Source organism: Melospiza melodia, chromosome 5 (genome assembly GCF_035770615.1).
Source record: "Melospiza melodia melodia isolate bMelMel2 chromosome 5, bMelMel2.pri, whole genome shotgun sequence".
Classification (NCBI taxonomy): Eukaryota; Metazoa; Chordata; class Aves; order Passeriformes; family Passerellidae; genus Melospiza; species Melospiza melodia.
The window spans coordinates 26,252,890-26,276,342 of record NC_086198.1 but is presented as its reverse complement, the minus strand read 5'-3'; the positions used below and the strand labels follow the sequence as shown (position 1 = coordinate 26,276,342).

Sequence of the window (23,453 nt, the reverse complement as noted above, 5' to 3'; positions counted from 1 at the left end):
TCTTCTGAATCAAATTTCTTTCGTACATGATCAGATCATTTTCCCTTCTGCAGGAATTTTGACAAAACAAAGCATGGAAGATGTTGTTGTTGCAAACAGCTGGAGGAAAACTGCCTGCCAGTTTAAATTACTTTGTTTCATTAAGCTGGGGGAGTTTTGTCTTTTTAGAGAAGCTCAGACTAATTGAATTTGTGAGCATGCACCCACAAGTGTGGAGTCAGGAGTAGAATCAACAAAATCCTCTGAATTCTTGCTTTATTTTCTGTAAAGTTTCTCTTTATATTTTAAAGCATTTCATGACTTACTGTGACTTACTATACTTTATCTTAGGGGATCGTCGGGTCCCCAGAGGTTTCCCAGCTTCTCCACCTTTTTTCCTGTTAGAAACGTGCTGGTAGTTACTTTAGATATATTCCCTTATACATAAGGGAAATCCATCATCATTTTGCATTTATGAAGTTGCCACTTTACTAATAACAAACTTAACCTGCACTGCGGTCAAGCTTGCATGATTTGCAAGAGTTTCCAAACAGGATTTGCTCAGTGGTTTTAAATGATTGTTACTGTACTGATGAAGTCATAGTATCAGGTATTTCTTGTGGTTGATTGTGTACTTTCAAAGGCTGGAAAAGTAAGAAAAAAAGGCAGAATTAGTATAATTTGGACAGTAAAGTATTCAACTAATAACATGGCTTTTTCTGAAACATTTCCTTTTGTAAGTAAGAAACTTGAAAGTGGATGAGGAGATTCAGGGCTTTAGATTGCAAAAGAGAAGTGAAAAGATTTCTGTTGATGAGATTTTCTTTTCCTGTGTGCAGCTTGTTACCCATATAAAATGAAAGTGGATCAAGAGATGATGAAAGAAATTGTGGGTATGAAAATCTGGGGAGGGCTGGAATAAAAGTAGTAAACTGGCAGTGAAATTGTGGGGTTTTTTTATAAAAATGTAATGAAGGGGAGAAGGAAAACTTGAAGAAGCAGATGATGAACAAGAACTGAGTGACTGTTAAGGAGTAGAGATATTTTCAATGATGTTGACCTCTATAAAGATCTCAGATGAGTAAAAAATAAAGTAATAATTCTCCTTCTCCTGACTTAATGACAAGCATATACTTTCTGGGTGGTGGAGTGAAGCAGAGCAATTTGTGAGCTATTGGTTATTCCCAAGGAGTGGAAATCAATTGCATCCCTTCCATTTCACAGAGTTTCTCTCATTTTTGGTGAATTATTTCCAGGTATTATAACAGACTCTTTGCTGGTGCTTGTTCATGTGGTGACCATTGTCAGTAATAGCATCCTTAATACAGAAAAAAAAAAAAAAAAAAAAAAAAAGCTTTAATCAGTGAAAAACCTAAAATAGGGAAAAAAGGAAATTGTTCTCCCTTTTTTTGCAGTGTAAGATGGTGAAATGGGAGAGTAGGTAAAAACCTTGCAGGGGGCTGAAAGTGTGTCAGGTGTTGGTCTATCTGTGAGGATTTGGTTTATCTTTGTGTCGCTCTGGTTTGAAGCCCCTCACTCTGGTTTGGATAAGCATTTAGAATCCCCCAGTGCCTCAGATAGGAAGGTGAAGCAGTTCTTAGCTTTGAATGGTGGGCATGAGAGAGTTAATCTGGTATTGGGGAATCTGGTGAGCCTTCTCTGACATTCCCTGTGTACAAATTTTGTACAAAGCTTTGTAATATGGATAAAAGGCTGAATTTTACCTGTGGTTTTCTTCTCTGAGAATTATCAGGATTTCCTTTCTGGCAAAAATGCATAAGGATCCCATTACCTCACTATTTTACAAGTTTAGAGGACTTTGGAGAGGTCTGCTCTGATAGCAGCTGAATTTTTTGATGAGAAAACTTGAATGGGCCAAGACATTTCAAAGAGAAGAGAAAAAACTTCCCTAAGGGAGTTTACTGCTCCCTTACCCACACAGCCTGATCAGTGGGAACAAGTTTTTATGAATCAGTGAGACAGAAGCACTGATTTTGGGTTGGACAGGTGAGCAAATAGTTGTTTGACATCAGGCTTTTTGCAGAGAGGAGCAAGGAGACCAGGTCTGCATGGTGTTTTCTCTTTCAAGTTCAGTGCAACCCATTTTTGGGTGAGCACCAAATTTCATGCTGCATTGCTTTACACATAACACTAAATATCTGGTTGATATAAACCCAGCCCCTCCAACAAAGAGCAAGAACTGAAGCTGATACAACCCTTCACTGCTTCACAAGCAGTGAAGAATCAGGATATTTTTGTTTGGATTTTTTTTAATGGAGTGGACTGTGGGTATGTGTCTCTTCTCTTCAGTGTTTCTTTGTATTAGAGCCATGTTCAATGCAGGCATTTTTCCATGGTGTTACAATTTGAGTAGCAAAATTTGTAAACAATATCAGCTTAATTAGAAAATAAAAGAAGGATTGTAAAATTGATGGGTTGAACATATGGGTTGTTAAAAAACAATTAAGGGTGAAGTTTTAGAAGAGCTCATAAAACCAAAAATTGATCATAACAAGAAAAGTGAAATACTTAACTACTTAAATAGTCAGTAGCCTATTGGAAATCACTTGCATCATACATTTCAGGAATATCTGAAATAAAATACAGATTTTAGGGACTGCAGTTCACCTAGAATCAAGCATTTTCAATATTTTCCCAAACTGTTCTGAGAAACTGGGAGTTGGCAGGAGTTGCTTCACTTATAGGAAAGGTGGGACTCACATCCTCTTGCTGTTCACAGTGTCTAAGCATTTTCTGTGATTTTTAATTAAAGATCTGTACATATAGGTTTGGAACATACTTGAGACCTTCACTGTTGCAGAGCCTCTCTCACTTACTATTTTAAAAAATGGACTTTTACTCCTTGGGGAGAGTAAATGTCAAATCCTGGAGTTTCTGTGCTCAACTTCTGCAGCAGTTGAAGTTACCGGAGAAAACAAAATATTTTGTAGTGCTAAAAGCTGAGTTCAGCTGATCCTGAAGCAATTCAAGGCTCTTGATGGAATTAAACCCAACTATTCGTTTTTCTCAGAAATGAGAAAAGCTGCATTTTAAGGTTTTACCCCACTCTTTTTTTTTTCCCCCTTTTGTCTGGGGTGGTTTTCATTTATCCCAAAAGTGGTTTTGAAAGCAAACAGTCTTCAGTGCCTGCAAGTCCCAAGAAACCTATCATTAATGTCTGCCCTCAAGAAGTGAACTTGAAGATACCAAAAGCCTTTGAAGTGTATTTTCTTTGAGCTGTTTGGCCTCAAAATGAGCTTTTTGGAGGATGCTTCTTCATAAATGCTCCTGAGGTTTTGGGTTATTTCTTTGTAGCTTCTATTGAATTTGTGAATGTGAAGTGTTAGTAAGGATAGCTCTGCATCTCTTCTCATTCTTCAAGAAGTTAAACCCAGAACAGTATTCAGGTTATTTTTTTTTTGTGTCCTACTAGATATATGCAGAGAGGGAAACAGAAGGCTGTAGTGACAGGATGAAAATTTTCTACAACCTAATCAGTTCACATTCACCAGAGTTACCTGTTTTAATTATCACTCACTCACGATAAATTCTGTGCAAATAAACTCAAGAAAATACCAACAAGCCTTCCTCTCCAAAAAGGTGAAGTGTTCCCATCCTGCTTCCCAGTGCTGTGCTGCATGCAGGCACACATCTCCTGGTTCTGTGCCTCAGCACCTCCCTGAGCAGGCACAGCTCTTGTCTGGACACCAGCCAGGGGTTCCTGGGCATCACAGAGACCACAAGTTCTGTCTTTTAAATTCATTAGGTGCCCAAGTGCTGGCAGCTCTTGCCAGAGCTCAGGATATGCTGGCTGAGCATTTGGGTGCTTAGGTGGGCACTGTGGCACACCCTATAGTAGAGAAGTACAGGGAAGAACTTGAACCAAGTTAAAGATCTCTTTGTGCATGTTTTGGCCTTGCCTGGTAGCCATTCCCAGTGACATGGGACACACAGACCATCTATTTTCGAGAAGATATTTTAAATTTTGTCCAGGAAACCCAAGTATTACCATATGGGCTGTTCCATGGACATGTGAAGTTAATAAATAAATATACCCAGTACATAAGGAAGATGCTGATATGATTTCTAGGACTTCTGATAAAGCCTAAATGTGCTTAAGTGGCTTCTGCATGTTTCATATTAACACTGTGGACTGCCATTATGGTAATCAAATGTGATACAGAAATTACATGGATATCTGATATTTTAAGAATCCCAGAGGGTGCATGTCACACTTTTATCTTCCACATTTTGTCAAGTATTGTGGGATGCTCTCTTGACGTGTGATTGCAAGTATTTTATTCAGTCAGAATGTTTGGGTTGTTCTGTGCTTCTTCTTCCTGAAGCAGTTTCACAATGCAGATAAGGTGAACAGTCTGTCCTTATAATATGCTAATTAAGTGCATTTGTGTCTTGGGTAAAAGATGTGGCAGTATGGTGATGAATAAGGACTTTAAACACATATGACACCTCGTTAAAATGTAATTTTCACATCATAAATCTGAGGCCTTTCCTTTGACAGCTGAGTAATGTGGGCAGTGGGCAGAGGAGCTTGAACATTTCAAGGCTGCCATGTGCTCACACGTGGCTGGAGCTGCTTCCTGCGCTGCTCGCCTCCAATGCCTGGCTTCCCTGTCCAGGAATGCCCCAAAAGGGCTGCGGGATCTTAAATCCCACTTGTGCACAGGATATGAGCTGCTGTCGCTTCCAGAACCCCTTGTGATAAGCCACCTTTGCGATCTCTGAAGTTGAATCTGGGCCGCATTTTAAAAGGCCGGCCTTTCTGATGAGCAGTTCTCCTGGTGGACAAAAGGCCATTTTTTAGGGAGCTGCTGAGTTTTTAATTGCTGCTTCTCCTGTGTTTTTACTTTCCAGTTGCTTTCCTCCCATGTAGGAGCGTCCCTGCCTCTTTCACTCGTGTTCCTGTGTGTTGCTTGCAGTGACAGCTGCTGGTTGCACAGTGTTGCTGGAGGCTTTCAGACAGATAAGCTCTTGCTTTCAGGAGCTTCTGCTAAACGTGTAGTGTGACTGCAGCCCTGACTTTTACCCACCAATATCTGCCCACATATTCATGTTCCATTTAGGCAATGAATATTTCAGTCCCTTTTTGCTGTCTCGGGCAGAAAGGGATGTCTGAGTTTGGAGGTGAAAAAAGCAGAACATCTTTTACAACAAAGCAGGCCTTTCAGCCTACATTTGTTGGGCAGACAGTACCTTAAGCTCAAAGGGACAGTATTGCTTTCAAACTCCATTTTGAGGCCTGGTCTGTCTCCTAATTTTTATCCTGTTTTAAATTTGCCCTTTTTGTAAAGCAGTGTTTGAGTAGAAAATTATAAAAAAGAATCATACGACACTAGACTTCTGAAATTAGGGGTTTCTGCTTTCTGTCTGGAAAGCTGGAGTTTGAGCTCTTTTGTCTACCTTTTCACAAAAAAACCCTTAAAAAGTGCAATATCCCTCAGCTTCAAAATTTTCCCTTTGCAGAGCATGTCATAAATATTAATACTGTTTGGTTAGTGCAGTGGGATGAACTTCAGTGTCTCTTCAGTGTGAATAAATACGTGGTTGCTCCTCTTTCCTAAATAAAACTACCATAGAAGAGCAGATAACTTTACCAGAGTTGGAGCAGCCTTCCTCTTCCTCAGTTTACTGCTCCTGCTCTGAGTCACCTGTTTAAACCACCCTGAGAAAATGGAACAGCAGACCTAACCCACCCATGAGCTAAACTGGGGTACTGCAGTATCCTCATAGGAGGTCAGTTGTTGCCATTGCCTATATCCATGGGCTGGGGGCCTGTTCCCAAGGGAGTGCTTGGGGACTGGGCTGGTGGGCAGCCAGGATGGTTAAAGTAGGGGAAGGGCAGGAAGAGACAAAATGATTAAGCTAAAGCTTCACTTTCAAGCTTCAAAACAAAAGGAGGCCTGAGGCTTCGGCACTTCATAATCCTGTCAAACACCATGAGGGGGAAAGGACCTTGCCAAGAACGTGTCTGAAAAGCTGAGACAGCTGTTTCTGGCAGCAAGCATGGGATGCAGATAGGGGGGTGATTGCATAGGGAAAAAAGCATTAACTGCCAGTGAAGGATGGTGGCTTTTCCTCTTCTGCAGCGAGCTTCTCAACATGAGGAATCAGCCTCAATAGTGATTAATTGTTATTCCATTGAGTTCGAGGCCACTGAGTCATGCTGACATCAACCATGGCTTATCAGTCCACTTAGCACCAAACCCAGCTGTGAATGTGCCAGCACTTTGGGTTAGAGCTGTTTGCCGGCAGCAGGGAGCAAGAGGTAACACGTAGCAAGTGTCCAAGGCTGCTTTTTGCAGGAGAAAGGGACTGAATTGTGCACTAGAGACAGCCTTTCAGTGTTGAGTTTTTAAATATGATTTTAGTGATTAGTCCATCATTTATCCCTTGGCCAGCAGATTTAGCTGGCTTGTGTGCAGTATTGGGGGGATTGGGGCTTTAGCCCAAGAGGAGGCTCGTGGATGTTCCATTTTTGAGCTGTTGCCTCTGACAGCTTCTTTCATCCCAGGCCAAACTGAGATAATAACGTGCCAGGCTTTTTCTCAAGACATTACCCTCTCCATGCAGGTTGTATTTGTGCACCTTGACACCCTGTGTGATGCAAACACCTTCTGCTCCTTGCAGTTCTGGTGTGGCCTGGCTGCAGAGCCGCTAGCCTGGCTTGGGACATGGTTATCCTGTATTTGGTGTTTTGCTACTGCGTTTTTGAAATGAGCAGCCTTTATTCCTGTTCCCCACTGAAAATACCTCCAACGCGGTAGCTCACGGGTCTGGATTGCTCTCCTCCCTCGTCTGCCACTGATTGTGTTTGTTCTGGAAATGACTAGTGCAGTATTTTTAGCAACACTTATTAAGATTTGTCTCCTAAAGTCTAGTTCAGTGTTGCTAATTAACTTCTTCAATGCCACCATCACCACTCTGCAGTGCTGCTATGCTAGGTTTTCTTTATTTTTATTATTTTTTCTTTTTTTCTATTTTTTTTAACTGAGAGAGCAGTTATGGATGCCCTGCCATATTCTGCTTTGGAGTCAAGGCAATTAGGGGAGGCATTGTATGCCCTTCTTTCTGCTCTCATACTCATGTTAAAGAAGAGCAAGAAGCTCTTCAAGAGTCAGCTACAAAATAACTGAACCTTTAAGGGAAAGCTTTAAAGAGCCTTCCCTTAACTTCAGGCAGTTGTGGTGCTGTCCTTGGCAGGTCCCCATCCTTCAGATCCAGCAGCAAGTCAGCTTTCCAGTAGTATATCAGTGCTGATAAGAAGTACCCAAAGGCATGTATGAGGAATGGAAGGGTCAGCATTATCCTCATAAATCCAGCTGAACTCTTACAGTAGGGTTGGATTGGATCAATTACTGATAGGAAGGGAATTTAGGTTGAAGGAGCATAGAGAGTCTTGGTAGCTAGTTTGAAGACCTCCATGTTCAGGGAGAAATGGGACCAGCCATGAAGGGCTGTGAAATGCCCCTGAAAGGGGAACACAGATTAAGGAAAGAAAAAAGTAGTAAGCACTTCAGAGCACTCCATCTCAAAGTAGATTTTGTTGTTAGTAACTACACTAAAGCAAGAGAGTTGAGTTGTGAAAAAATCAAGATGTGTTGATTTCTTTCAGGGGAGTCTACCAGGTGTGCAAAAGTAAAGGTTGATATAATGAAAAACTCTCTGGGACAAAATCCCAGAAGAGTTTCAGCTCAGCTTTTATTCAGATAAATTCTCTGAAGCTGGTGGGAGTTTGGGCTAGAGGCTTCAGGAGTGAGTCTGCAGTGGATTGCTGTTTTTTCTGGAAGGAATTGCACTTTGCCAGTGAGAGGCCCTTTGACATCCTGATTTGTGTCTGAAGCATCCAAAAAGAATATATAAATTCTAAGCTGGAAAAAATTGTGAATATCTATATGAATTTAAGTTGCAATATCTGCCTTACATTTTAATGTTGAAAAGGTTATTTTTTAAGGGGGTGCTCATGATTGGAGGGCAAAGCAGGGCAGTAAAGGCTTGGGTGAACGAGATGTGTCCAAGAAAACAATGTCATGATTGTTCACTGTAACGGGATTTCTTCACTGTAAATAGGATTTTTGCTTGATTAAAATGTGCTGAGAGGAAACAGGACTTAAGGGAAGTTTCACTGAAATACAGGATTCAGTTTGAAGAGACTGGCACTGAAGAGGCAAACCGGCTGTTTTATGTTACATGGCTCCTTGGGTCTGTTTTCACAAAGTACCACCTGCTTGAGGCTCAAAAGGAAGGGGGAAAAAAACCCAGAGAAACATCAGAGCTAAAAAGTATAGAAGTTATACGCTGGCCATGACAGAAGATGGGAAATCAGCTGCCGTTATACCAGTTTGAGCTGGCTTACTGGGGTGCCATTCATGCTTCCCTCAAATGGCTGGAATAAATTAACGCAACCACTGGAGAGATGAGGCGTTAGGCAGCTCTGCAGTTCTTTTTCATCTGTTGATGTTTGGGACAGAGACAGGGAAAGGGCTGTCTAAGCTGCAGGCAGAGAGAAAAAGTAAAGGCAACATCAAGAATAGGCATGCCAGCAGAGATGAAGTCCCTATCCCACTCCTAAGATCTTTCCAACCTACCATGTGAAGAAAAGCTTTTGTGAGCCCCCATGTGCTGGCCTTCAGCTGCTCCTCTGTGTTAAATTATTCCCTCTATCCAAGGCGTGCTTGGAGGATGCTGTGGCTCACTAAGGTCAATCAGCCTGGATTCATGTGATGCTTTGCACTCTTGTGCTGCCAAATTAAGCAAATGACTGGTGATGTTAATGTGAGCATGGAGGCTCCAGGAGGAGGGAAATACTGAGGGAAAACTGCATGAAGAAGAAAAGAAAAAAGAGAAAGGGAAATTAGGGAAATTTTTCTTTTTTTTTTTTTTGAGGGAAAGTAAAATATATTTGCTTGATAGGAGCATATTGAGTACATTGGTAGCATTAACAGCAGTGAATATTTCTGGCCTTCTCCTCATAAGTGCTTGCTTTTCTCACTGGACAGTAACTGCCAAGTATTTTCTTGATGCAATATTGAGTGTGTTACAAGTTATTCACGAGAAATATCCTCTGAATGACTGGAACAGATTTTCTTGATGCAAGCCTTGTGCTCTTCTCTGTGGCAAGTATCAGGCTGAGTGAAGGATGCCATCGCCCAAAAAACCAAGCCAAGGTGGAGAGTGCTCTGGCAAGTTTCTGGTTGATTTGTACAGTTTGAGGTGAACGTTCATGCAACATTCTGTTGGGAGAGGTGCCTGTGGCTGGTGCCTTGCTTGTAAATGTAAGTTCTCTTTATGGATAATTCAAACCTCCTCCTGAGCTCGGTGGGGAGTAAATGAAGCTTTTGGGTAGCCTAAAACTACATGGTCAGAACACAGTGTTGTGTAAGGCTGCTGTAATGTGTTTTTTTCATATAAATGAGTTCAAATTGACTCTGGTATGAGGAGTAGAACAGAGAATTAAATTAGATTAATAGATTTTTTAAGACCAGAAGGGACCATTAGCTCATTTAGTCTGACCTCTGTAATGCATTCGATTGGATTTCATCTGCTTCCTCTTCTGCTGAGCCTAATGACTTGACTTTAACTGAAGTGTACCTTCAGAAAGGCACCCAGACAATCAGTGCCTCACTTCACTGAGTGCTTCTCTTGGTTGGATATTCTCTCCTCAGTTAAGAGGCAAAATAACATTCGCATTATAAATGTTTTGATTGTGCCTATTTGCATTATCCATAAAAAGGTAAAAATGTGTTTCTTGAGTCGTACTCTTTGGACCATGCTCAGACAGTGCTCTGGAGATTGCTATCTATGGGAGCTAATAGTAGGTCTGATTTTTTTTTTTTTTTTTTTTTAAGATTTTAGAAACTTGTTACTGAAGTGGGAAATTCCTGAATAGACCAAAATAGCAAATAATTCACTAGCAAGGAGAAAATAGCTTTCTGGGCACTAAAATCAAGAAAGCCTTTACTTTCAGATGTGTACTTTATGAGTGCCACTAAATGTGTGTGTAAACCCTGCTTTCTATGTAAAAAAATTTACCAATCTGAAGAGCTTGCATACTGCTCTCTTAAGGCCACTTCTATCTTTGTTTGAACCCGAGTGCCAGGGAGTGACATTTAAACCTTGGAGTTTGTCATCAAGTTCTAATTTTCTCCTTGATGAAAACATCTGTCCATGGGAAAGGGCAAAAACTTGTTCCAGCAGTTTTGCATAAGGTATTGAATGACTTAATTCCAAATGGGTGTTCTGATTGTTGACTTGTCTTTTCCCCCCCACTTTTGTTTCCCATACTCTTTTTAAAGGAGTGTTCTGGAAAAAAAAATAAATTATGTTGATCATGCAAGGAAATGAACTGTAGAGGATACAAGAAGTAATTGAGTAATTAATTAATTGTGTTAAGAGTCTTGTTAACACTAGTTTTTTCATGGCAAAATATACTGGCAAATTCTGGTGGAAAGGGGTTGTGATTTTCTTAATATGCAGACATAAATTTCCTGCACTCATCAGTGCCTTAATTCTAATTGAAATATGATTTTTCCTTCAAACCCCATGTTTTTCAATACTTTGGATAAACTTCACCTTCAGGCATTTCTTGATGGTTAGTAACCACTTGAGAGAGGCTTTATTAAGGCTGTGGCTTTGTTAGATTAAGCAGTGGGAGGGTAGGGATGTATCCCTGTCTTTTCATTGGAGAGAGGAACCCTTTCAATGGGCATGTATCAAGGAAGGCTAGGGGAAGTCCTCCCTTGCCCTTTACAGCAGAATTTGTGACCAAAATTGTCCTGTGCATGTTTGGAAGTCATTGCCACAATGTTCTTGGCAGAGTAAACATCAGCTGTAAACAAAGAAAAATTATTGGAATTAGCCAAAATTAGTGCAAAGACTCGTTGGGGTTAGCTGGTATGAGGCAGTGCCAGTGGGAGTTTTGGGCTGTGGGTTTCCAGACAACCTGATTTGTAATTGAACATGGCAGGCATCACCTTGCTGAACCATGGCCCCTACGTGTTTCATTAAATCTCCTCCTTGTGATGTCTTCTAGGGCAGGGGAAGTGATGTGAGGTGTCCTTCTACAGCTGGTTAACACTTAGCAGTGAGGAATGTCTTTTCTTCAGTGGGGAAAGCCACAGCTGTAAAAGCAGGTCCTCTCCAGATGAAGCTCTTGTTACAGTGTCCTGGCTGTCCTCTCCCTACTCCAATTTGAAAGGTGATTTTAATATGCCAAAGGAATAATCATCAAAAATATGACATGCATCAGTGCATTTCTCGAATTCATCTTCCCTCAAAACCTTGGGACCCTTTTCTGATAGGTAATATGTAAGGAAAGATGATAATCAAGGGAAGAGGAGGGCTAAGGAAGCCTTTCTTTCCACTGGGAATCCACAGAAAACAAATTAATATTTTTGCCTGTAATTAGAAGAAAGGAGAGGTGATCAAGTTTTAGGAAATCCTTTAACTTGCAAGGCACAGACTCTGGCCAGCCACTAAAGGTGATACTTCCCGTAGCTGGCATGACTGATTGGAGTGACATCTTTGAGGCATTTAGTAAAAGTTTCTGTTTGTTTAGAAACCTGTAACAAAGTCCCTTGGATATTTCCTGACATGGTGTTGGTGTTTTCTTGTCCCCTCAGTATCTTTATAAACTTCAGTTGTTGATAATACAAATCTTTTTTACCTCTGCTGGGCTTGTCACTCTCCTACTGCAAGAGATTGATTATTGATTTTTTCAATTATTATTTTTTCTTATTATTGCATATTTAACAATAAAACTAAGTAATGTTCTATTCCCAGCTGAGTCTCCAAAGACTGCAACTGTTTCTCATTATAAAGGGGGAGAAAGTAATTAAATTTTGATTATTTTTCCCTTTTGCCCAAATATCCTCATACAGTGCAAATTAAATAAAACTATTTAACCATGACAAGCACTTCTGCTGATTAATCCCTGAGAAGTGAAGCTGGAAAATGTGTGCCACACACAGTCAGGCAGTCACACACGGATGCCTGGAAAAAAGAAACCCGGAGGAGTCTAAGACAAGCATGAGTTAATCAGCCCAACAGAGCCATGAATGGGAGTTTAAGCAATGGTGACGTCCCTACCAAAGCTGATGTGAGCTCTTTGAAGCCTTTTTTTTCCTTTCCCCCCGCCCCCCATCTTCCTGATACTCTGAAGAATCTTTTTCCCTTCTGGCTTAATTGCTAGAGATTAATTGAAGTTCAAGAGCTCAGTATTTCTAGTAGCCTTTATACTGAAATTTAAGATGGGTAATTTAACTTTCAATTGATTTTTTTTTTTTCTCTTCAATTTGAGCTTTTAGTATGTGCATATTTTTATCCTGGCTACACTTGGATTTCCTGAATTACAGGCAAGCTTACCAAGAGATATTCATTAGACAAATGTGTTTATTAACAACATAAAATTTTTTGTACTGAATGCCTGAAAACTGGATCCCATTATTAAAAAGGAAAATATTTTAGGCAATTCAGAGCATCAAAGAAAAAGTTGGTCTTGTCTACCCAGATTTTTATATGCCTGGTTTCATTACCTATTAAAAAACACTGGTGCTTTTGCATGGGCTTCCAGGTCAAGGTTAGCCCTGTTCCTCCATTTTAGCAGATTAAAAGCCCAACTTGAAGTCAGTGGCCATGTCCCCAGGTGGCAACTCTTCTCCAGAAAAACATTGCCTTGCTTTTATGGGGAGGTTCTTAGGCATCTGGAGGGCCTGTGAGGTGGCTACTGGCTTGGTGAAAGCCATGCCTGCATCTCTGAGATGTTTATTTAGGTCTATTTGCTGTTCATCTTCTTGTATCCGAAATCAAACATTGAGTGCAGACTTGTCTGAAGCTACTGCTGCAGGGAGCACTATTGACAGTAGTGCTGTGCACACTGTAGATGTATAGATGGATATATACTCGTGTGTTGATGAGATATATTTGAAAAAGTAGGATTTTCATGCTAAATACACATTTGTTCTCACTGAAGACAGGGACATAAAAGGGTTTTTTCTCCTTGGATGAAGCTGTCCCAAGCAATTCACATAGATATCAACATTTGATCAGCTTCCCTGAGTCAAGATATCAAGATATTATGCAGATCTAATTAATTTGATTTTGCACATCACTCCAAATGCAATATAGGGAATTGATATATTTCTATCCCTTTATCTATTTTCTGTCTGATGGGATCCTCTTTTCTAGGCAAGACTACTTAGGCTTTGGCAGAGCAGTGAAGGTCCTTGGCTCTGTCGGACAGCATCAGCTGGTCAATACCAAGCTTAGCAGGAGAGGAAAAATGCCTAGACCAGACCAGAAAGGGGCAGCAAGATTGTGAGGGAATTGAGAGGTTCCAGAATTAGGCAACAATTCGTGTAGTTTTTAGTGAAGCAAAGACTGAGTTCTAACTCTGACAGGGTTAGACTGGATTTGTTGGGCAGTAGTTTGCAGCCTCTGATGCTGCCAAGTACAGACATGGCTTTGAAGAGGAAAGAGCATCAGCCTGATGGAAATTCAGAGACTGATTTTCACAGGCTGGGAAGGAGTTGGTCAGGTGGCAATAGTTGTGGCATTGCTGCTCTCAACCTCCTCCTTCTCTTTTAAGGTTCAAAGTTTTTTATACCACCCTGGGGATTAGATGTAGAAAACTGTGCATTTAAACATAGAACATTTTAGTATTGCCCAAGGGAAAAAAAAAAAAAAAAAAGCAGTTTTATGGAAATGAAAGGTTTGATGTCCCTTGAGTCAATATTGTGTGAAAGTCACAATCCTTTGTAAATTTCAGTCTTTTCTTCCAGGTTATAATAAAAATAGATCCTTGCACATCGTAATTTCCTTTGGTGAGCAGGTTATTCTGACCTGTTCTTTTTCTGGAATGGACTGACATTATGGCCCTTCAGCCTTTCCAGAAGAACGTGCTGTTGATTTGAGCCTTGTATCCTCGACTCACTGCATTTTTAGGCAGAGCAGGGAAACTATAGATTATCTACCTAGAGGGGATGTAACAAGGAATATTCCCTGTTTTTCTAGCTATCCCTATGGCTATATCATGTCTGTTTCATTCTCTGCCCTTTCTCATAGCTCATAACTTTCATCTGCAAGTGGGAAATTTTGGAAAGACTGGGCAGTGCTTGCTGAACTGCCCGAGGAGTCTCAGGTTTGCTGACCACTGGGTAATAAGATGAATCACACGTCCTGCATTTTGCCTTGGGAGAAAAAGGAGCAATCATGCCAAGCAAATTACTGGGTGATTTACTTATTTGAAATTCTGGGAGGGAGTCTTTATCTTCATAAATCTCATGTTAGGATACATTTTGTAACTGTGCCCAGTGGTGATATATTTGTCTGTATAAAATCAGTGCCTTAGCTGTGCACAGGGAGCAGATCTCTGTGCTTCACCCTGGCTGGGATTGATATCCAGAGTTAACTAGGATTGCCCAGTGTTTATTTGTCTGCTGAGATGAAGCTCTGTGTTTCATCTGTGTTGCTAGATGCATGGGCTGAGATTCAGCTCCTGGCTGGCATGGAGGGGTTGGCATTTAGCAGGGACTGCATCCTGTGCCAGGTTTTCTGATGGTTGGGTGCATCGCGCTGAGAGCAAACCAGCAAAGGGAGCTGAAACACGCAGGAAAATGTCACATGCCGGGGTAGAGGGATGAGGGAGAGGTGACCAATGGAGTTAACTGTCAGTATGGCCTTTTTTGTGAGAGCTAAGTACAAAGAACTTCAGTTAAAAATCACCCTTGGTGCCTTTCCAGGGTGCCTTTCCAGGGTATCTTTCCAGGGAACGGATCCAGGGCCTGCATCTTCTTGAGCTGGGCTGAATTTCTTTCTGAATTTTCTGCCATTCTCAGAGCTTGCTTTTCCACTTCATGTTGTGGGGTCCTCCTCCTCCAATCAGTCTCACCTGAGTGCTTGGATGCTCACTGTTATCTGTAGGGGGATACAGTATGGGTAAATGAAGGTGGTATAGAATGTAATCTTATCCCCTGAAGAGTTGCAGCTGAACCAATTACTAAAGAGTAGGAGCAGGCCTGATTTTAACAGGCCACACCTGTAGCCAATAAGACAGTGTTATTTATAAAAGAGTGGATTGGTGGGATCTGGAGTCAGTCAGTTGGCTGCTGTGAGGACGAGGAAGAGCCAGTGCCTAGAGGAGATGCCTACAAGAAACATCAAGGAGGTCTGAAACTCTAGCAATATGGAACCCTTGCAATGTAATGACAATAGAACTCTTGGAATATAATGACAACAGAACAGTTATCCAGTGTTCTAAGTCATCTTCAGACAGTCATGATATTTTCTTATTTCGTTGCACCCCACAGTAAGGTTATCACCTGCTTTTCCCTGTGCATGTTAGTGCTGCATTCAGGGTATTTTAAATTGAATTCTGGACCTTTGATCTGAAGCTAGATGTGGACCAGGGCACAAAGGTTTTGCTGATATCAAAGTTTGTCTACACAGTCACTGTCTGCAGCTTATCCTTTGGTTAAACATACTGATCTGTTCTGATGTTTCCAATGCATTAATTTGTCTCTGACAATTTTCTTAGCTAAAATTTGAGCAGCAGGACTGCTGACCTAAAATGACCCTAAGTTCTTAATCTTGGAGACCTCCTAGTAATTGAAATTTTGGTAGATGATCATCACCTTGGGGAGATTATAAGAGAATTGTGAAGGTCTCATTTGTCCTGTGCCCATTGAAAATGTAAGATGCATGAGTTCACTGGAAAGTATTATATTAGTTGAAAAAAGATCACAAATGGGCTAAATTTTATAAACAGGCTTGAAGACTCTTGCCAGCTTCTGGTGGGCAGAGGGTAGCACCAGGAATTTGCTTGGCTGCCTTTTTGCCCAGCTGCCCCTAGTGAAAGAGTCCACCAACAGCTTGAGAGAGGATCCATAGAAGCACAGAAGATGGGTGTTGCTGCTGGCCCATTGCTGCATTGCAAATCCCTGTAGAGTGTCAGTTTTTGCCTCCCTGCACCATGGCTTCTTCCCAGCTGAATGCAGTTCAGTACTATTTATACCACAGTCCTGTCTGAGGCTGGGGAGGGCTGGCTCCACAGCTCACATGGAAAAGTGCAGCCCTGCTGAAGGCAGCAAAGTTGCAGCCATTTGTTCCACCAAAGGAATTGCTCTTTTGTCTTGTCATCTCTGCAGCCCCAGGGCATGCTGCTCCTTGCTTGCTTAATTGCCAGTTTAATCAAAACCTGACTTGCTGTTTCAAATATGATTTCTCCTGCTGAACACCTCAAGCTGTCTCAGCAGATCTGTGTGTGTGTCCTGTGCACACCCCGAGCAGCTGAAACGTCTGGCTCTGGTTCAGGGTGCCGTGAATCCCAGCACACTGCAGCTGCCCAGGTGCTGTGGCTGTGCAGTGATGTTCCCAGGCCCAGCTCATCCCAAACCTCCTTGAGAGGTTATCCCAGCATAGCTGGTAGGACATGGGTGCTCATCTGCTCCAGTGCCAAATCTGACAGCCTGACTTTGTTACCAGATCACCCCTGGGAGTTTGGGCTTCTGGGACTGTGTTCTGCTTTTATTTTCTAAATGCCCTCTAGAATACAGAAATTTTCACAAAGACAGCTCTACAATTTGCCCTCTGAAGTGCAGCTTCAGGGCTGTCAGTGCTAGTGACTGCATTGCTGAGCTCAGGTATGGTTTATCCAGAGTCTCTGTGATCACAGGATTTTCAGTTCTGTTGAAAAGTATAAAAGTCATATTGCATTTTTAAGTGGAAAGAGAAGCCTTAAAGTATGGGTCCTGAAGACTTTGAGGCACAGTGAAGAAAAGCCTAAATCTGTAATACTTATTATTTCTTGTGGGCTTTATTTTTCTTTGGTTTACAAATCCTAGGATGTAATTGCAGAATTTAGGGCTGCCGCTCCTGACTTGTACATGCCTGAGACTGAACGTGAAATGTCTTCCCAGCACTGACTTTTGAAGAATGTCATTTCAAACATCTGAAAAACGAGGCTTTTTCACAGTTGTTTATTTTTCTTAGGTGTCCTGGGTGCTCTAAGCTTGTTCCAGTCATTTGTAACCTTTGTAATCAGCTTGACTGGGTACCTGGAGACAACCTGCAGCCCTGCTCATCCATCTTATAAAGCAGATAGTGTAGGCATTTGCCCTCAATCCACTGCACAGATACTTTGTTGCCCTCCACTTTTTCTTTCTTCTTTTGTTCCCACACCTTAATGAAAATCTTTCAGTGTTTTCTAGACCTCTTCTTATCCTGAGCAGAAAGCCACCTTTGTGTCAAATAACAGGCAGCTTTCAATCTGGCTTCTCATCTTTATGAAACTAATTGGAGATTTTTGTCTGGCATCTTGCAAAGGAAAAGCTTTCAGAGGACTTGCTCCCTGACCACAGGGATTCAGGATTGGATGCCAAGGTCTCCAGCCTTCTGTGAAGGTGTTCTGTCCTTTTTGTGGATGCATCAGGATATGGGTCCCTTTCTCCTTCCCCCACCCCAGGACATTTTCCCCCACTCCATTCCTCCCCTCTGTCCATCTTTGCTCCTGTTTAATTTGCCTGTAAATAACAGCAGCATGATTCCTCAAATTCAGTAACTTGAGAAGGAAACCCCATCTCTAATTAGAACATCCCTGGAGGAAAAGCACAATGAAAGCTTGAACTCCTGCACGAAGAAGCAACCTGTGCCAAGAAGCTTTAACACACTTTGTAAGGGCAGATTGGCATAGGGAGCAGCACAGCCACCTCCATCAGTGGCATTCTTCTCCATCCACAGGGGCTGTGGAAGGGAGGTGAACCTTTGGCCAGGGCTTGCCTAGTACTCAGCTGCCTTGCTTGAGGACTTACAGCTAGATTTAGAAAGCTGAATTACACTGTTCTGAAGGTGTCACTGCCATGATGGGGTCACAAGTACTTCCACACTGGAAATTTTCTCTTTATTTCTTCTATTTCTTTTCTTTAAGCAGATTATGCTGTATTAGAATCCCTCTGCAGCAAGTGGGCTAGTTTGTAATGCAAGTTACCGAAAGCAAAATACTCTTTTATCAGATGCTTGTGTATACACAATTCTTGCTGTAGCAGTCACCGAGCCATTTGACCAATGTTACTTGGAACTATCATGTCAATCAGAGCTGGAATGGCTGATATTACTGAGACTGCACTCAATCCCAAGGTGCCAACCCAGAAATCATACCTCCCTCTGAGTGTCCCCAAAGCCACTGAGTGCTGTTAGATGTAACCCTACAAAAGAAGGATTGAGCAGGGTTGCTCTATTCTTCTTCTAGTCAAGGTAAAAAAACCATATATCCATCCTGGGTTCCTAAAAAATGAGGTAGTCATTACTGGGGTTCAGTGTGAGGCTAATTCTGCAGAAGTTAGAATCCCACATGGGTGAGATATCTAATCAGAAATAGGAGTGTTCTTCCTTTCTTGCTTGGGTCACAAGAGGGTGAAGAGAGAGCTTCTTGTCCCTGATAAGAGGCCAGGTTGTCCACATAATTGAAGCTTGGATTTGTCAGTTCTTCGGTCAAGAGATTATTTAAGAAACTGAAATGCAAAGTTAAGGGTTAGCCTGTTAGAGGAAGTTTAGCTTGAAGTGGTGGTCAGGGCCAGTATATATGAATATGTAAATCTGTACATTCATTAAAGCAACTAAAGGGTTCTAGTCTAAAGGGTTCTCTTGCATTGAGATATTGGGTGATTGTGTTTCAGAGGTGATGGAATGTATGACTAAGGACAATTTGAATTATGTCTGTTGTAAAGGAAAATACTCTAAGCTAAAGCTGTCTATTAAGTTTATAGCAGCATATTTTACTGCAAAGAACAGGAGCCTGAAGCAGAACAAGCTGAAACAGTTTTCAACTGGGCTGAAACACACAACATTTTGGGTGCACTTTTCAGACTCTGTGGTCTCGTTTTCAGTCATGCTGGATGTTTCCTGTAGTTTTTGGGCGATCTGACAGGCAGATCAGAAGTGATGTAGTGCAACAGCCCCTTCCCCTGCACGTATGCAGCCAGGCCCTTGGGATCAGGGAATTTGGCAGTGCCTTGGGACCCTTGCCCCAGTGCTGGCAGACAGAGCAGTGCCCCAGCAGACCTGTCTGCTGCCCTTGCAGAAGGCAGACATCCAGCATGATTCATCCAGGGCGAGGGAGGCTCAGGCGAGAATTAATTTGTATTATTCAAGGAGTACCAATCAGGAGCTTATTGTTCTAGGCAGTGTGCAAACTTATAATCAAAGCTGTCATCCAAAGGCCTACAGTAATATCATGGGAACTAAGATAAGAATAATCCCAAGACATACTTGAAAGGCCTTAAGGAATGCAGGTCCCAAATGCAGAATATCTGATACTAAAAAATTATATTTGACCTTGTATGAAACATCTGGTCCGTAGATGTTGGCTGTATAAACCTGTGTTCTGTGCACAGTTATTCAGAAGGTTGTGAGCTGGTTTCTGAAGGTTCTGCAGTTTCTGACCCATTTCAAACTTCTTATTCCCTGGCCATGAGGAAATAAATAAGTGTAGAATGACAGCTTGAAGGGAAGTGACAGTAAAATCTTCTATGTCATTCCTGACTTGGTCAAGCAATGAAAAGGGACACAATGAAGTTTATAAAGTCCATAGTTGACTTTACTAGAAGTAAAATTCATAACAAATCTCTTTGAATCCATAAACCAGTAATTCTGCTTCAGAAGTCTTAAAAAACAGAAAATTGGCCACATTGAGCATGGGTTTCCTTAGATTGGTAAAGAGGAGAAATGAACATCACAATGTTTTGATACTTAGCTCTAAAAACTGGAGGAAGACCCTATAAGCACAACAGCAGTCACCAAGTTATAAAACTGTGTTATATGCATAGGTGAAAAGAGTGCAGAAACAACAAAGCACCAAATTGTCTTCGCTAAGCACTTTGGGCTGCTTGGCATTGCTTCACTGTAGAGGACTGGAGATTTCTGGAGCTCCCAACCGAGGTGATAGGAAGAGATGCTATTTTACTGACTGTGACCAGGAGCATGCTTAATCTTTGCTGTAAATGGGTAAGAGTGCTCCCAGGATTTGGCCATCAAAAATTGTATTCAGAATTGTCACTGATGCAGAAAGGTTATAGATATATTCACAGCTAGGGACCAGGTTTAAAAATGCTTTGATTTCATTTTATTTGGGCTAAGGAAGGGGAAAATGATTCCTAAAGATTATTTAAAAAAAAAATCCACTAAGGCTTTCTTTGGATGGCTGATCCAGCAGTTTGCCTGTTGTTGGCATTGCACATAAACTCAGACCTGTAATCTCAGTTTCCTGTTCTGCTCATGTCTGCACCCAAACTGTATTGACTCTGTCCTCAGTGGCAGGCAGAAAGTCCATATGCAGTCACTCCATATGTGAATTAGGGAAACTGTTGTGTTCAGACCAATGGGGAGGTGCAAGAGACTTCTGAGACCTTCCTCTTCCTCTCACAGGTTTCTTCCTCCAGCTAGGTTAACGATGAACAGTGCAGCAAAAGCAGGCGATCTCCCCTCTTCTCCCCCTTTCCCTGACATTGAACTGGAAACATGGATTCTTTAGGAGGCTTTTGATTGAGAGAGAAAACATGAAAACAGAGAGGAAGTCTGTCAGAGCTGGATCAATTTGCCCAAACAGCTCAGTTTTTCAGCTGACAGCATTTTAGCACTCAGAGGGGAGTTGTCAAAATCTCTCTACAGGCAGTCATGTCCTTCATGCTGAGAAATACCTTATATTATCTTGAAAGATATGAAAGAAGAAAAGAGAAAAAAATAAAAAAGGAAAGACAAGATGGCTTAGATTCCTGTTCTTTTAGGTCACAGAGCATAATACCCACTCTTGTTTCATTTCTTCATCAAACCATGTCGTGTTAATCTCGTTTGCTGCTTGATCACTCCCTTTGAGATGGAATCTGTCCCCTTTTGCAGTGTCCCATTGCATCACTGCTGAGGCTTGGCAGCAGGCAGGAATGCAGGGCCAGGCAGGCAGCACTGCCTGTCTCAGGGCTCCTTTTGCAGATCAAAAGAAGTGATTAATGCAGTTAGGGTGCACTGACCCACAGGGAAAGCAGATTACTCATCTTTGCACTTCCTTAAGGAGAGCAGTTGATGAAAAATACCTGTAATGAAGAAAATGCTTTTATGCTTTATTGTCTGACAGCCCTTCCTGGGCTGCAGTCTCGGGCAGGAATAGTCACAGAGACCCATGAGAGATAAGATTTAAGGTTTGCTGTATTGGTCACAAAGCAGTGGAAGATGGAGCTGATGAAGCTGGACAGGAGGACGCAGGTTGAGAGGCAGGGAATCAGGCTGTGATGAAATGGGGGCTCACAGCAGAAGTACAGGCAGTACTTGGGAGGTACAGTGTGGAAAGGGAGAGATAAAGGTTGGAAAATAAAGACAAAATTGGAGGGGACATCTCCTGGAGGCTGTCACAAATGGAGGTAGGGGAGAGTGACAAATTCTTGGACCACATCACACAGCATCTGAAACCACGAGACACTTCAATTACTGTCTCCAGGCTGGTGACTCACAGATCTACCTGTCTGCTCTGGACACATCTCCTACCTCATAATCCAGCATCTCAGCTGATTTCTCTGACAAACCCCCTGGATGCTTTGCCACTGAAATTTAAGCTCAGCATGGCAAGAGCTACTGCCTGATTTCTTCCTCTCCCCCACTGCTCCCCTTTCTGCATGAACAAGAGTGGCATAAGTAAGAGAATGACAGGGCTGTGTCCCAAGCTCTGCCTGTGAGGAGCTGTGTGCTGTAACGCATTTGGCTTTCATTAAACCCCTTGATCTGGAGTTGCTCTTTAAATTATGCTGGCAGGTGAATTTAAAGCTATCTGAAAGGCAGTGAGGGAAGGTTGCAGTTGGTGGGAGTCTCCCTGGGGCAAGGAGAGAGTCTGGTGTGGGACTAGAGGGGCAGTCCAGATACAATGCCACCACTGTTCCCAGCTGTGGCTTTTTGTTGTGGTTAAACTGATAGCTGTCCCCATCCCACCTCTGGCTCTTTTATTCTTCCCCTTTCCTATGCCTCAGATCTGGCACTGCTGCCACAGCAGCCTGAATTGGTTCTGCTCATTGAGCCAGTGGAAAACAAGTAATTATTGTTTTCAGTGGGGCATTGTCCATCAGATCAGCTCTACCTCGCCCTGTGCTTGCCTTACTTGCCAGATCTGCTCCAGGAGAGGAGATGGGAGTGCCTGGCCATGCCACAGGGGAGAGGAGAGTGCTGTGAAATGGTTCACTCTAACACAGGGCTGCAGCCTTGATTAAGAGCTGCACCCAGCTAAAAGAGATGGGAAAAAAAAAAAAAGAATTAACAATATTCCTTCTCCTCACAGAAAGGGAAAACTAAAGCAAAATCTTCTGATTATGGGATCTGCTGCTCAGCATCTGATAGTGTGAGGTGGACAGCCCCAAGGAGATACCTTTCAAAGCAATATAAGGAATGATTTTGGCTCTGCCAGAGATAGACTGGATGTCTTTGGCTAGGCTTTCCCTAAACTTCTCCATGCCAAGTCATTTCAGGCACACCTGAGGCAGAACAGGCTGGGCTTGACCCACTGAGGAGGTTGGGAACATCCTGTTTGACTTTTGGGGCAAGAACAGAGTAAGGACAGCAGGAGCTGGCACAGAGCTCTTGATATCAGATTCAATCTCTGAGAGGCGGCTAAAAAAATCTCACTGGGTTTTGCTGTATTTGCCATTGCTAAACCTGCTCTGGGTGGTTTGTGACCAATATTTGTCATCCGCTCCAGGGCTCTGAGGACTGCATTGCTCCAAATCCCTCTGTTCCCTCTGCACCAAAATCCTCCTCCTCCTCTCCCATGTTTTTCAGTACAGGTGGCTGATAAATCGTACTTCATAGCGCAGTGAGCACATCTGGGAGGGGAGGAAAAATTCAACACGTCATGTTTCTTTAGCCTGCTGGGCAAGCCTGTGGGGAGACAAGCTCAAAAAAAGTGCAGCCCTGGAGGTCAGGTCCCTACTTTGGGCACTAAGGAAAGCCAGGCCTGGATGCAGCCTTGCTGCCATATCGTGGGGGGACAGGGGAGACAGGAGATCTTTAACACAGTTTAATTATCATGGCACATGTGAAATATTTCCCAGGTTTTTTAGTTCTTCCTTCCCAGCCTTTCTACTAGGCTCTTATAGCACAGTGTAGATTTTGGGGTGTGCACTGCAGGATGCAGAGCATCACTGGAGCCAAGGTGCTGCTAAATTCAAGTGTTTTGAAGTCCTTAATAGAAGGATGAGGTTCGTCCAAAAATAAATTATGATGATCGCACATCAAAATGAGGAATCTTGGTGTGACTTTAGGAAGCTAATTCACCTCTGACTTCAGCTGGAGTATGAGTTTCTGAGTCCTAAATACTCCTTGGAAAATACATATCTGCCACTAGTGAAAAGCTTCAGGTTGTTTTACCTGCTCTAATACTCAGGTTTTAAGCCATTCATTTGGCTTTAACCCATTCCCTATTTTAGTCCTTA

At 42.2% G+C, this 23,453-nt stretch overlaps 1 protein-coding gene across 13 annotated transcripts in view; it reads left to right on the top strand.

Moving 5' to 3' along the window:
- The window catches only part of ADGRL3 (adhesion G protein-coupled receptor L3), a 491,811-nt gene that overhangs the window by 319,486 nt on the left and 148,872 nt on the right, over nt 1–23,453 (top strand). The gene's annotated exons all lie outside the window — the stretch shown is intronic.